The sequence below is a fragment of the Triticum urartu genome, unplaced genomic scaffold (assembly GCF_056163025.1).
Source record: "Triticum urartu cultivar PI428250 unplaced genomic scaffold, HENAU_Tu73 scaffold2, whole genome shotgun sequence".
Lineage (NCBI taxonomy): Eukaryota > Viridiplantae > Streptophyta > Magnoliopsida > Poales > Poaceae > Triticum > Triticum urartu.
The window spans coordinates 10,744,954-10,758,071 of NW_028260368.1; the positions used below are offsets into that span (position 1 = coordinate 10,744,954).

At 36.5% G+C, this 13,118-nt stretch overlaps 4 non-coding genes across 4 annotated transcripts; 1 reads left to right on the top strand and 3 right to left on the bottom strand.

The window, feature by feature from the left end:
* Positions 1-2,875: 2,875 nt before the first annotated feature.
* On the bottom strand, positions 2,876-2,963 carry TRNAS-UGA (transfer RNA serine (anticodon UGA)). The gene has a single exon. It is a non-coding gene; the product is annotated as a tRNA-Ser (tRNA).
* An 823-nt stretch (positions 2,964-3,786) lies between these two features.
* TRNAG-GCC (transfer RNA glycine (anticodon GCC)) lies at positions 3,787-3,857 on the top strand. The gene has a single exon. It is a non-coding gene; the product is annotated as a tRNA-Gly (tRNA).
* A 451-nt stretch (positions 3,858-4,308) lies between these two features.
* TRNAM-CAU (transfer RNA methionine (anticodon CAU)) lies at positions 4,309-4,382 on the bottom strand. Its single transcript has one exon. It is a non-coding gene; the product is annotated as a tRNA-Met (tRNA).
* A 5,645-nt stretch (positions 4,383-10,027) lies between these two features.
* Positions 10,028-10,098, bottom strand: TRNAC-GCA (transfer RNA cysteine (anticodon GCA)). The gene has a single exon. It is a non-coding gene; the product is annotated as a tRNA-Cys (tRNA).
* Positions 10,099-13,118: the final 3,020 nt, after the last annotated feature.

Consider the following 13,118-nt stretch of genomic DNA (forward strand, 5'->3'; position numbering starts at 1 on the left):
AGGTTTATTTCTTTCTATAGTATAAGAAAAACAATTTATTTCTATTTCTATAGTATAAGAAAAACAAATAAATAGTATAAGAAAAACAAATCGAATCAAATTCATGGATTTACCACGACCTCGGTTGTGACTGTGACTCCATAGATAAAAATGGGAAATTTCTCTCTTCGAGACCATTGAAAAAGGGCATTGAACGAGAAAGAAATCGTCCACAGATAATAAAACTATCATATGCCTTGGAAAGTGATATGAGGTGCTCGGAAATGGTTGAAGTAATTGAATAGGAGGATCACTATGACTATAGCCCTTGGTAGAATTCCTAAAGAAGAAAATGATCTATTTGATACTATGGATGACTGGTTACGAAGGGACCGTTTCGTTTTTGTAGGATGGTCTGGCCTATTGCTCTTTCCTTGTGCTTATTTCGCTTTAGGGGGTTGGTTTACAGGGACAACTTTTGTAACTTCTTGGTATACCCATGGATTGGCTAGTTCCTATTTGGAAGGTTGTAATTTCTTAACCGCAGCAGTTTCTACCCCTGCCAATAGTTTAGCACACTCTTTGTTGCTACTATGGGGGCCCGAAGCACAAGGAGATTTTACTCGTTGGTGTCATTAGGCGGTCTATGGACTTTTGTAGCTCTCCACGGGGCTTTTGCACTAATAGGTTTCATGTTACGCCAATTTGAACTTGCTCGGTCTGTTCAATTGCGGCCTTATAATGCAATCTCATTCTCTGGTCCAATTGCTGTTTTTGTTTCTGTATTCCTTATTTATCCACTGGGGCAATCTGGTTGGTTCTTTGCGCCGAGTTTTGGCGTAGCAGCGATATTTCGATTCATCCTTTCTTCCAAGGATTTCATAATTGGACGTTGAACCCATTTCATATGATGGGAGTTGCCGGAGTATTAGGTGCGGCTCTGCTATGCGCTATTCATGGAGCGACCGTAGAAAACACTCTATTTGAGGACGGTGATGGTGCAAATACCTTCCGTGCTTTTAACCCAACTCAAGCTGAAGAAACTTATTCAATGGTCACTGCTAACCGCTTTTGGTCCCAAATCTTTGGTGTTGCTTTTTCCAATAAACGTTGGTTACATTTCTTTATGCTATTTGTACCCGTCACCGGTTTATGGATGAGTGCTATTGGCGTAGTTGGCTTGGCTCTGAACTTACGTGCCTATGACTTTGTTTCCCAGGAAATCCGTGCAGCGGAAGATCCTGAATTTGAGACTTTCTACACCAAAAATATTCTTTTAAACGAGGGTATTCGTGCGTGGATGGCAGCTCAGGATCAGCCTCATGAAAATCTTATATTCCCTGAGGAGGTTCTACCACGTGGAAACGCTCTTTAATGGAACTTTCGTTTTAGCTGGTCGTGACCAAGAAACCACCGGCTTTGCTTGGTGGGCTGGGAATGCCAGACTTATCAATTTGTCCGGTAAACTGCTTGGAGCTCATGTAGCTCATGCCGGATTAATCGTATTCTGGGCCGGAGCAATGAACCTATTTGAAGTGGCCCATTTCGTACCAGAAAAGCCCATGTATGAACAAGGGTTGATTTTACTTCCACACTTAGCTACTCTAGGTTGGGGAGTAGGGCCAGGGGGGGAAGTTCTAGATACTTTTCCGTACTTTGTATCTGGCGTACTTCACCTAATTTCCTCCGCAGTCTTAGGCTTCGGTGGCATTTATCACGCGCTTCTGGGACCCGAGACTCTTGAGGAATCTTTTCCATTCTTTGGTTATGTCTGGAAAGATAGAAATAAAATGACTACAATTTTGGGTATTCACTTAATTTTGTTAGGTCTAGGTGCTTTTCTTCTAGTACTCAAGGCTCTTTATTTTGGCGGTGTATATGATACCTGGGCCCCTGGGGGGGGAGATGTAAGAAAAATTACCAATTTGACCCTTAGTCCCAGTGTTATATTTGGTTATTTACTAAAATCTCCTTTTGGTGGAGAAGGGTGGATTGTTAGTGTAGATGATTTAGAAGATATAATTGGTGGGCATGTATGGTTGGGTTTTATTTGTGTATTTGGCGGAATTTGGCATATTTTAACCAAACCCTTCGCATGGGCTCGCCGTGCATTTGTATGGTCTGGAGAAGCTTACTTGTCTTATAGTTTAGCTGCTTTATCTGTCTTTGGTTTTATCGCTTGTTGTTTTGTATGGTTCAATAATACAGCTTATCCGAGTGAGTTTTATGGACCCACCGGGCCAGAAGCTTCTCAAGCTCAAGCATTTACTTTTCTAGTTAGAGACCAGCGTCTTGGAGCTAATGTGGGATCCGCTCAAGGACCCACAGGTTTAGGTAAATATCTAATGCGTTCCCCAACTGGGGAGGTTATCTTTGGAGGGGAAACTATGCGTTTTTGGACCTTCGTGCTCCATGGTTAGAACCTCTAAGGGGCCCCAACGGTTTGGACTTGAGTAGGTTGAAAAAAGACATACAACCTTGGCAAGAACGACGCTCAGCAGAATATATGACCCACGCTCCTTTAGGCTCTTTAAATTCCGTGGGTGGCGTAGCTACCGAGATCAATGCAGTTAATTATGTCTCTCCTAGAAGTTGGTTATCAACTTCTCATTTTGTTCTAGGATTCTTCTTTTTTGTGGGCCATTTATGGCATGCAGGAAGAGCCCGAGCTGCTGCAGCAGGTTTTGAAAAGGGAATCGATCGTGATTTGGAACCTGTTCTTTACATGAACCCTCTTAACTAAGATTTTCTTATTTATACCTGTTCTACTTTTTTTCTGTTCTGGCTCGGTTATTCCATCTAGCCGAGCCATTCATTCCTTTTTATGAAAGAAAGATAAGGGACAGAAAAAAAAAATAAATAAAAATGAAAGAAACAAACGTATTCAATAAGCAAAAGGAGAGAGAGGGATTCGAACCCTCGATAGTTCCTAGAACTATACCGGTTTTCAAGACCGGAGCTATCAACCACTCAGCCATCTCTCCACAGCCTAATCCTTATTTTACTCCTACAAATAGAACATAGCCATATAAAAAATAAAAAGATTTATTAGCCTCTAGAAAGATATCAGATACAAGTTCCTTTTCGATATATCTCTGTATACTGTATACACGGATACAGGATCCGCTATACCCGCTTGTGAAATAAAGAGTAAATAATCTCTTCTCACCCCCATATCCAAATAAAAAAGCGGTTTAAGTAATAAATTTGAATTAAAGAGAAGAATCATGGATTCATGATTAAACCCCTCCTACTTCTTGTATTTTTTTACAATTTTGGTTTAAGTGAGGGATCAAATATGTAGTCAACTTTATTTGATGGTAGCTTGGAGGATTAGAAATATGACTATTGCTTTCCAATTAGCTGTTTTTGCATTAATTGCGACTTCCTCAGTCTTAGTAATTAGTGTACCCCTTGTATTTGCTTCTCCTGATGGTTGGTCAAATAATAAAAATGTTGTATTTTCCGGTACATCATTATGGATTGGACTAGTCTTTCTCGTAGCTATTCTGAATTCTCTCATTTCTTAAATGAAATTTGGTTAATATTTATTAACCCCATAAAAAAGAAATAATAAAGGCCATTTCTTCTAAAAAATTAGAATAGTGAGACGTATTAAAACGCAATTTGCGTTCCGAATTGCTAGCTCTTCTCTTTCAGTATTATGAAATTCCATTCCCATTAGAATATTCATTGACAGATAATAAAAAAAGGAAAACTCTAATATAATAGAAAATGAAATGAAACGGTCGACCCAGACATAGAAGGTCGACCCAGGCGGATATACGCTATAAAATATATACCGTAGCGAGCGTAGTTCAATGGTAAAATATCTCCTTGCCAAGGAGAAGATACGGGTTCGATTCCCGCCGCTCGCCCGCTTAATTTATCAAAGTACTATGATAAAAAGTTTAGTCTAGTTAACTGTTTAACTACTTATATTAAATTAAGTATTAATTAGGTGTTAGTCTAGTGCCGTATCCCTTACTATCTTACCCTTCCTTTGCATCCCACTCAAAAAAGAGGGCGCTCCAGAGGCAGAAATAGAACTCGCCAACAGAGCTCCAAAAATTGGGTATTAACTGAGACAAACAACGGGCAAACTTTTTTTAAAGGGAAGGGAGAGGTAGACTGTCCCTTTCGTTTCATTTTTATTTTCTGCAGGGTAGGGAGAGGCCTTGCGCCTTCTTTTTTTGAAGGCAAGTGACTTCGCAAACTGCTCAATTTTGCCCTCTAGGGCCGGGAACTAATGAATAAAAAAGGGTTGGATACGCCCCTCTACCATACATATCTAGAGAAATAGAATAGTCCTTTTATACAGACTGCTAAGTGCGGAGACGGGAATCGAACCCGTGACCTCAAGGTTATGAGCCTCGTGAGCTACCAAACTGCTCTACTCCGCTCTGGAGTACCAGAAACTGGTGGACAAAAAAGGCTTGAATACAAGCCTCTAACATGTCTAGACAAATAGAATACTCCTTTTATACAGAATGGAGCGGGTAGCGGGAATCGAACCCGCATCGTTAGCTTGAAGGCTAGGGGTTATAGTCGACGTTGGTTGATTATTTTTAACGTCTCTAATTCAAAACCGAACATGAAATTTTGATTTCATTCGGCTCCTTTATGGATATTCTCACCACTTAACATCTATGTCAGCTTTTCTATTTGAATGGAACCAAAGCTCTCCGCTTTCTAGATGATCCTTATAGAGTAGGAGATAGAAATTCTATCTAAATTCATCTAATCTACTTACTTCGTTCCCTAATTTCATTCAAGAGATCCTGAGGAAAAGAATTGGGTTTCCACCGAGCTGAAACAATATGCGGATGGTTCTAGTAAACCAAAACTATCGTTTTTTAGCTATTTGGCTTCCTTATTCCTTATTTTAAGAAGATTTAGTTACGATTGGAAATCAACTTTTTTGTATCTTCATCCATAGATCCTTTACTCATATTTTCAAAATTGGAATACTTAATCCAATGCAAAATTATGCTTCGCGACTCTGTACTCATAATCCTATTTTTATTTTGGATGCAATTTAAATTAGTCTTTGGATACAAATCGCCAGAATGTATATTCTTCCTCAATATGCTATTGAGAGGAAAAGGATTTAATCCTTTATAAGAACTAAAGTTTTCATCGAATATAAAAATAAAAACTTAAGGATGCCTTAAGTATATCATTTCAAATTCAGTTATTAATAGAACGAATCACACTTTTACCACTAAACTATACCCGCTACATTGTAGATTATGGTATAAATGGTACCCTTTGTCAAGGATAGCCATTTGACAAGAAGGCTAATTCCCCCTTATTGAATCAGATGGAGAAGGTTCATGACACTGAGCCGTTGGTACTTCTACTTCGATCGCTCGCCTTTACTTTAGGATTTAGATAGCCCCTCTGGTCTGTAAAAAAAATCTTTTCTTACCATGCTAATAGCGCCTGAACCAAATGTATTTATTTTGATTAGGATCCTATTCTACGGTTACGACTACAATAATAATTATTTACTTTGCAAGGACGTAAGTGTGTCAGACTGCTAAATTGTTTTATTATTCCTACAATATAAACTAGGGGATATAGGGGGTAACACTGTCCCTATAAATTCCTTTTTTCCTTTTCTTTTTTGTCCAGAATTGAACAAAAAAGAAATTATGGAAGATGTTTTCTTCCCCCATTAAGTCCGAGCCATAGAGTAAGAGTGAGATGAGTTTTCCAAATTCATCATAGACTTTCCCTATGGCTTGATAGAAGTAAGCAGCAAAGAGTCGTAACTTAAAGAAAAAAACGGACAGGGCCGACAGATTTACCTGATGTAAAGAAGATCCTAAAAGTCTCTGATTAGTCGACTCTCTCCATTTAACACTTTCCTCTCTCTCCTTTTTTCCACTGACTCAATTCTAGTTTATTAGATTCTTGTTTAAAAGAATGCAAAAAGTTCAATAGAACTAAGAACACATAAAAAATAGCATAGAGGATCAAGGCCATTACCAAAAGTTCCTCCCAAGGATCCTATATCCTATTGGGTATCTGTTCCCCGCCTTTTCCCGCTAGGATCGGAAATCTTATATTTTCCATATCCATATACCGTTGAATCCTTGGGGTTCCAGAATCCGCCTATTTTACTAGTCTTCGGAAACGGAAAACCCTGAACCAAGAAGAGTTGGATATGTTATGTAGGGTATGTTTTTTTTTATTAATTTTATTTTGAGCTCTCAAGATATCGATATATACATATACAATCTCTACATAATGTCTCTCTCTCTATCTCTATATATTATATATATAATATGTACATTATGCAGTAGACCCATAATGGGAAATCCAAGTGGCTAATTTTTGAATTAAATAAAAAGCCCTTTTAACTCAGTGGTAGAGTAATGCCATGGTAAGGCATAAGTCATCGGTTCAAATCCGATAAAGGCTTTTTAAATTAGTGGTAGAGTAATCTCGTGCTAAGACGTAAGTCGTTGGTTCGAATCTGATAGAGTACTTTTCTACTAAATTGATTCACTTTTTTTCTTTGTTTTGAAACTTTCTCTATATTTTTAGAGAATTTTATGACTTAGTGCGGGATGGATGCATTTTTGGTATGAACACTAAATGAAGCACGGAGAATTAATCTATAACGATCAACTAAAAAAAATCCTAGATGAAAACATAACAGAAAAGTTGGAAAAACTCTTTGCTTTGGATCTATTTATACTTTTCGAGTATATTGACAATTCCAAAAAACTGCTCATACTATGATTATAGTATAATCACGAGCGGTTGTATATGGCCCTATCGTCTAGTGATGCCCCTATCGTCTAGTGGTTCAGGACATCTCTCTTTCAAGGAGGCAGCGGGGATTCGACTTCCCCTGGGGGTAGGGAGTATTATGAAAGGAGGTTAATCATAGATTAGCAAAAACCCTAGAATAAATTCTTCCTGGGTCGATGCCCGAGTGGTTAATGGGGACGGACTGTAAATTCGTTGACAATGTCTACGCTGGTTCAAATCCAGCTCGGCCCAAACCAAAAATCTAGGGCTTCGTGAGTATGAACTAAATCCTTTTGTTTTTCTTCCATAAAATAAAATGTCTGATCTATAGAAATAAAAGATAAAGAAAAAAGGGAAATTTTTTTTTCTAATCCATATCTCTCTCATTCCTTTCTTACAAACAAAAGAGTTTTTCTTATTGAAGGCTGGATTATTATCCATTTTTAGTGATAAAAAATCACGACATACTAGTTATGTCACTCTCACTATACCCACGTATAATATAATATGTGGGTATGTAGTATATGATTCGTCTATTTCTTAGAGTACGAAAGACGAATCGAATCTTCTTATGGTTCTATTTAAGAATGGGTATGCCATACACCCCGCGGGGATTGTAGTTCAATTGGTCAGAGCACCGCCCTGTCAAGGCGGAAGCTGCGGGTTCGAGCCCCGTCAGTCCCGAACTAGGGTTCAATGAATGGAGAAATTGATATTTCCTTTTTCCATGAAAAAAAGGGGCAGGGAGCAAGATCAAATACCCACAGGGCACCCTTACTTCACTTTTTTATTTTGCATCTCTCATTAAAGAGGGAGGGAGGGCATATAGGAATTTTTTTTTCACTACTCCCAATCGATAAAGAAAGACACACATACGATATGTGGATTAGTAGAATTTAGGATATTATATTACTCTATCTTTCTTTATGATGATACCATCCTCATCTTAATTTCCTATTCCACTCTTATGGAATAGAGTACCGGTATTTTACCGGAATCCATACATAAATCGTATTCCCTTTTTATTTCAGACCTCTTTTCCCCATCTCACTTCTACTGCTTATTTGGATGTCTATGTGACCCATAGAAAGTGAAAGTTGGTCATATAATACATACATAATTGTATGTATAACTATAAGAAAAAGGAAGGGAAATTGTATAAGATTAAGAAAGTATAAGATTAAGAAAGCTCGTGGGTTAGAGATATAGAAAAGAAAAAGTAGAAAAGGATTAAAAAAGAGGGAATTCCTAATCCAATCAAAAAACCCATTTTGGTCTTAGTGTGGATAGAGGATCTTCCTATGTTATACTATATAACTCTCATCCGTGAAATATAACTCTCATCCATGAATTGATTTGATAGATCCGATATTCATAATATTGAATTGATTCAGTATTATCAGAATGCAAGCCCTACCCTTGAATTTACAAGATACCCCTTTTTCCTCTCCATGGGATTACATCCCGAGTTATTGTGAAAATAAAAAATAAAGAGGTTATGGAAGTCAATATTCTCGCATTTATTGCTACTGCACTGTTCATTCTAGTTCCTACTTCTTTTTTACTTATTATTTATGTAAAAACAGTCAGCCAAAATAATTAATTGGAATTCCAATTAATCATTGAAGAAATTAAAAAGGGATTAAATAAAAAAAATCCAAGTCTTAAATGAAAGGATCTGGTTGGAATCTTAAAGTGTGGTAGAAAGAACTACATATAGTTTTTTCTACGACACTTTAGATTCTTTCTATTATATTATCTTTGAATCTACATAGAATAGATTAGTAGATTGAAATAGTTAAGTAGTCTAATTCAATTTCTTTTTTCATTGCATCCACTTAATTTCAATCAGGTCAAAATAAAAAAATCTAAGACAATTCTTGACCAAAGAATCCATGGAAGGAAAGAAAAATAATATGAAGAATAGACTATAGTAAAAAGTAAAAGGAAATGGAAAATGTGTGATATGCCGTGAATAGTTCCGTGGAAGAAAGTCTAATTTTCTTATGTATAGAACTTTTTTTAACCATTCGTCATTTCTAGTAGAAATTCTGAATTGGTATAATGGCTCTTTCTTACATTACAACTTACAATACAAGAGTTTCTTACAGGAGTGAAACAAAACTAAAGAAAAAGATTAAAGAATAACGTTTGACAAAATGATTAATGCAAAATGATCCATTAAAGAAAAGAATTGATACAACAATTTGATTACTTAATCAATTAGTAGTATCCCTAGAGTCCACTCCTTCCCCATACTACTAGTGAAAGAGAAAATGTAAAGACTACCATTAAAGCAGCCCAAGCGAGACTTACTATATCCATCTAAATTATGTCTCCTATTTCTATGAAGGGATTATTCTACTATTGATCAATAATCATAGTGGAATCAAGGGTACAGAGTCAAAAAGGGATTCCGCCCTAAGGCCATGGATCAATCAGTTCAAGGAATTTACTCCTAACAAATTCTTATAGGAATTCTGGTAGAATTAGAGAGCATTAAAAATACGAGATACTATAGCCCTTTTTTCCTTAAAAAAGAAAGAGTACGGGAATGATGTCCTGAATAGAAGAAGCGGGAATAGGAAGATTTTTTATTCCTTTTGTTACTCTTTTTTTTTTTTTTAAGCAAAGGACGCCCGAATATACCATAAAATTATCGATAGATAAATATTTATTGGATACCTACCTTACCTAATGTTTATTTTTGACCTAAACCCTGCAGCCTTGCTTTGTATCATTCTATGAAAGAATGAAGAGATTTTATCCATAATACAACTCCTAAATTGATTTTTGATCGACCTATTTAATCTGATTCTCGTTAGAATTAAGTAGTCCTTACTTTAGTGTATGTAGGTAACATAAGATGTACGATAAAAAAATGTATAATAATTAGTAAGTCTTGATATTCTTTCGTGGAGTCCCTTCTTGAATCTTAGATTGAAAAAAAAAAAGAATGCCCCTTAGGGACCTTTCTTTGGATACCAAGATTTCTGACATCTTATCCTCGTATTTTAAAATTATCAAATCGAATCTCAATTAAGAACCAATTCAAATTCATATAATAAAAGAATAAGGAAACACTACCTCACCCCTATTGATAACCATTTTGGCCACTACCGTCAAAACAAACCCTAACCCTAGTTTGAGGATAGAACTATGGTATGGTTTCTCTAAACCCAGTATCGGCAGGCCCAGTTACTCTCTTGCCCGAACTTATGCGAAGTAAAAATTTATCGAATTCGATCAGCACTATAAAAAAAACCTAAGTATTTTATTGATCAGGCGGCACCCAGATTTGAACTGGGGATAAAGGATTTGCAGTCCCCTGCCTTACCGCTTGGCCATGCCGCCAAAAAATCCGATCAAAAATCTAGAAAACAGCAAGTATTCATCCACGTTTTCTTACGAAAAGCCCCTTTTATTTTGAATATAATTCTACTTACTTTTTTCCAATCTTTTTCAAAAAATCTATTCCTGCTTTTTTTGATCCAGTTTCTATTATTCTCCTCGATAGATTCTATCTTAAAACATACATTGTTAACACAATAAAACTTCCCATTTCTTTCTATTGAGATGAAAAAGAAGAAAAAGTGGATTTCTATTCACAGGCTGCAAAATTCAGAATAAATTGGAACCGTTAACTAGAATTCTCTTTTTTTTATTGCAGTAGTGAACTACTCTTAAATCGGTATTATCTCCCCCCCCTTCAATGGCATAATAAAATATTATGGCTTTATGCTTAATCCGTGTATAGGTAAACTTTAGGTCCGAACAGCATTATTATCCAAAGATCCCCTTTATGTACATATCTCTATGGGGAATCATGCTTTAATTTTTCAAAGTATTAAATTAAATATCTTGAATAAAAAAAGGAAATTTGCTCTGATATAGAGTATAACCTGACTATCTTGGCGTACCCAAGTGAAATTACGATAAAAGAAAAGCATGGATATGGGGAGAGGTGGATAACTAGATTGGCATGTACTTAAAAAAGGGACTTACTTTATTTTAGAATTCCACAATGAAATACTGAATTTTCTAGCAATTATACTACTCCGATCCGAAATAAAAAAGAACCCTCAAATTATTTTGAGAAATTAAAGTAAGCACGCTATTCTAAATCGAAGTAAAGTCAAACTTTCTAGTATATTATATTACGGCTTTATTACATTCATAGAAAGGAGATAAAATGAGAAATCTTTGCCATCCAATCTGATTAGAATATCATAACATAAAGTATAAGTGGCAGAATTTTTTTTGTAGGAATGTTTTATCAATTCATTTTCATTTCATTTGTACCCCTGGCAAACTCGAACTTTCGTCCAAATGGTCTCTATTCATATGTATGAAATACATATATGAAATACGTATGTGGAGTTCCCTAGAATTTCATGTGATTCAGTAAACAGAATATAGATTCCATGATTGCTAGATCGATCCATAGGGATTGATGAAGAGTGAGCTGATAATGGAATTTTTCTTTGATAAACAGGAAACTTAAGATTAAGATGCTCCGGAATGGAAACGAGGGAATGTCCACAATACCCGGATTTAGTCAGATCCAATTCGAGGGATTTTGTAGGTTCATTAATCAAGCCTTGGCAGAAGAACTTGACAAGTTTCCAACAATTAAAGATCCAGATCACGAAATTGCATTTCAATTATTTGCGAAAGGATATCAACTGCTAGAACCCTCGATAAAAGAAAGAGATGCTGTGTATGAATCACTCACCTATTCTTCCGAATTATATGTATCTGCGAGATTAATTTTTGGTTTCGATGTGCAAAAGCAAACCATTTCTATCGGAAACATTCCTATAATGAATTCCTTAGGAACCTTTATTATAAATGGAATATACCGAATTGTGATCAATCAAATATTGCTAAGTCCTGGTATTTACTACCGCTCGGAATTAGATCATAAGGGAATTTCTATCTACACTGGCACTATAATATCAGATTGGGGGGGGAGATCGGAATTAGCAATTGATAAAAAAGAAAGGATATGGGCTCGCGTGAGTAGAAAACAAAAGATATCTATTCTAGTTCTATCATCAGCTATGGGTTCGAATCTAAGAGAAATTCTGGATAATGTTTCCTACCCTGAAATTTTCTTGTCTTTCCCGAATGCTAAAGAGAAGAAGAGGATTGAGTCAAAAGAAAAAGCTATTTTGGAGTTTTATCAACAATTTGCTTGTGTAGGTGGGGACCTGGTATTTTCGGAGTCCTTATGCGAGGAATTACAAAAGAAATTTTTTCAACAAAAATGTGAATTAGGAAGGATTGGTCGACGAAATATGAATCGGAGACTTAATCTTGATATTCCTCAGAACAATACATTCTTGTTACCACGAGATGTATTGGCCGCTACGGATCATTTGATTGGAATGAAATTTGGAACGGGTATACTTGACGATGACGATATGAATCACTTGAAAAATAAACGTATTCGTTCGGTTGCGGATCTGTTACAAGATCAATTCGGATTGGCTCTTGGTCGTTTACAACATGCAGTTCAAAAAACTATTCGTAGAGTATTCATACGTCAATCGAAACCGACTCCCCAAACTTTGGTAACTCCAACTTCAACTTCAATTTTATTAATAACTACTTATGAGACCTTTTTTGGCACATACCCGTTATCTCAAGTTTTTGATCAAACGAATCCATTGACACAAACTGTTCATGGGCGAAAAGTGAGTTGTTTAGGTCCTGGAGGGTTGACGGGGAGAACCGCAAGTTTTCGGAGCCGAGATATTCATCCGAGTCACTATGGGCGTATTTGTCCAATTGACACGTCTGAAGGAATCAATGTTGGACTTACTGGATCCTTAACAATTCATGCGAGAATTGATCACTTGTGGGGATCCATAGAGAGTCCGTTTTATGAAATATCTGCTGAGAAAGCAAAAGAAAAAAAAGAGAGACAGGTGGTTTATCTATCACCAAATAGAGATGAATATTATATGATAGCAGCAGGAAATTCTTTGTCCTTGAATCAAGGTATTCAGGAAGAACAGGTTGTTCCGGCTAGATACCGTCAAGAATTCTTGACTATTGCATGGGAACAGATTCATGTTAGAAGTATTTTTCCTTTCCAATATTTTTCTATTGGGGGTTCTCTCATTCCTTTTATTGAGCACAATGATGCGAATCGGGCTTTAATGAGTTCTAATATGCAGCGCCAAGCAGTTCCGCTTTCTCGGTCCGAGAAATGCATTGTTGGAACTGGATTGGAACGCCAAACAGCTCTAGATTCGAGGGTTTCCATTATAGCCGAACGCGAGGGAAAGATCATTTCTACTGATAGTCATAAGATACTTTTATCAAGTAGTGGGAAGACTATAAGTATTCCTTTAGTTAACCACCGT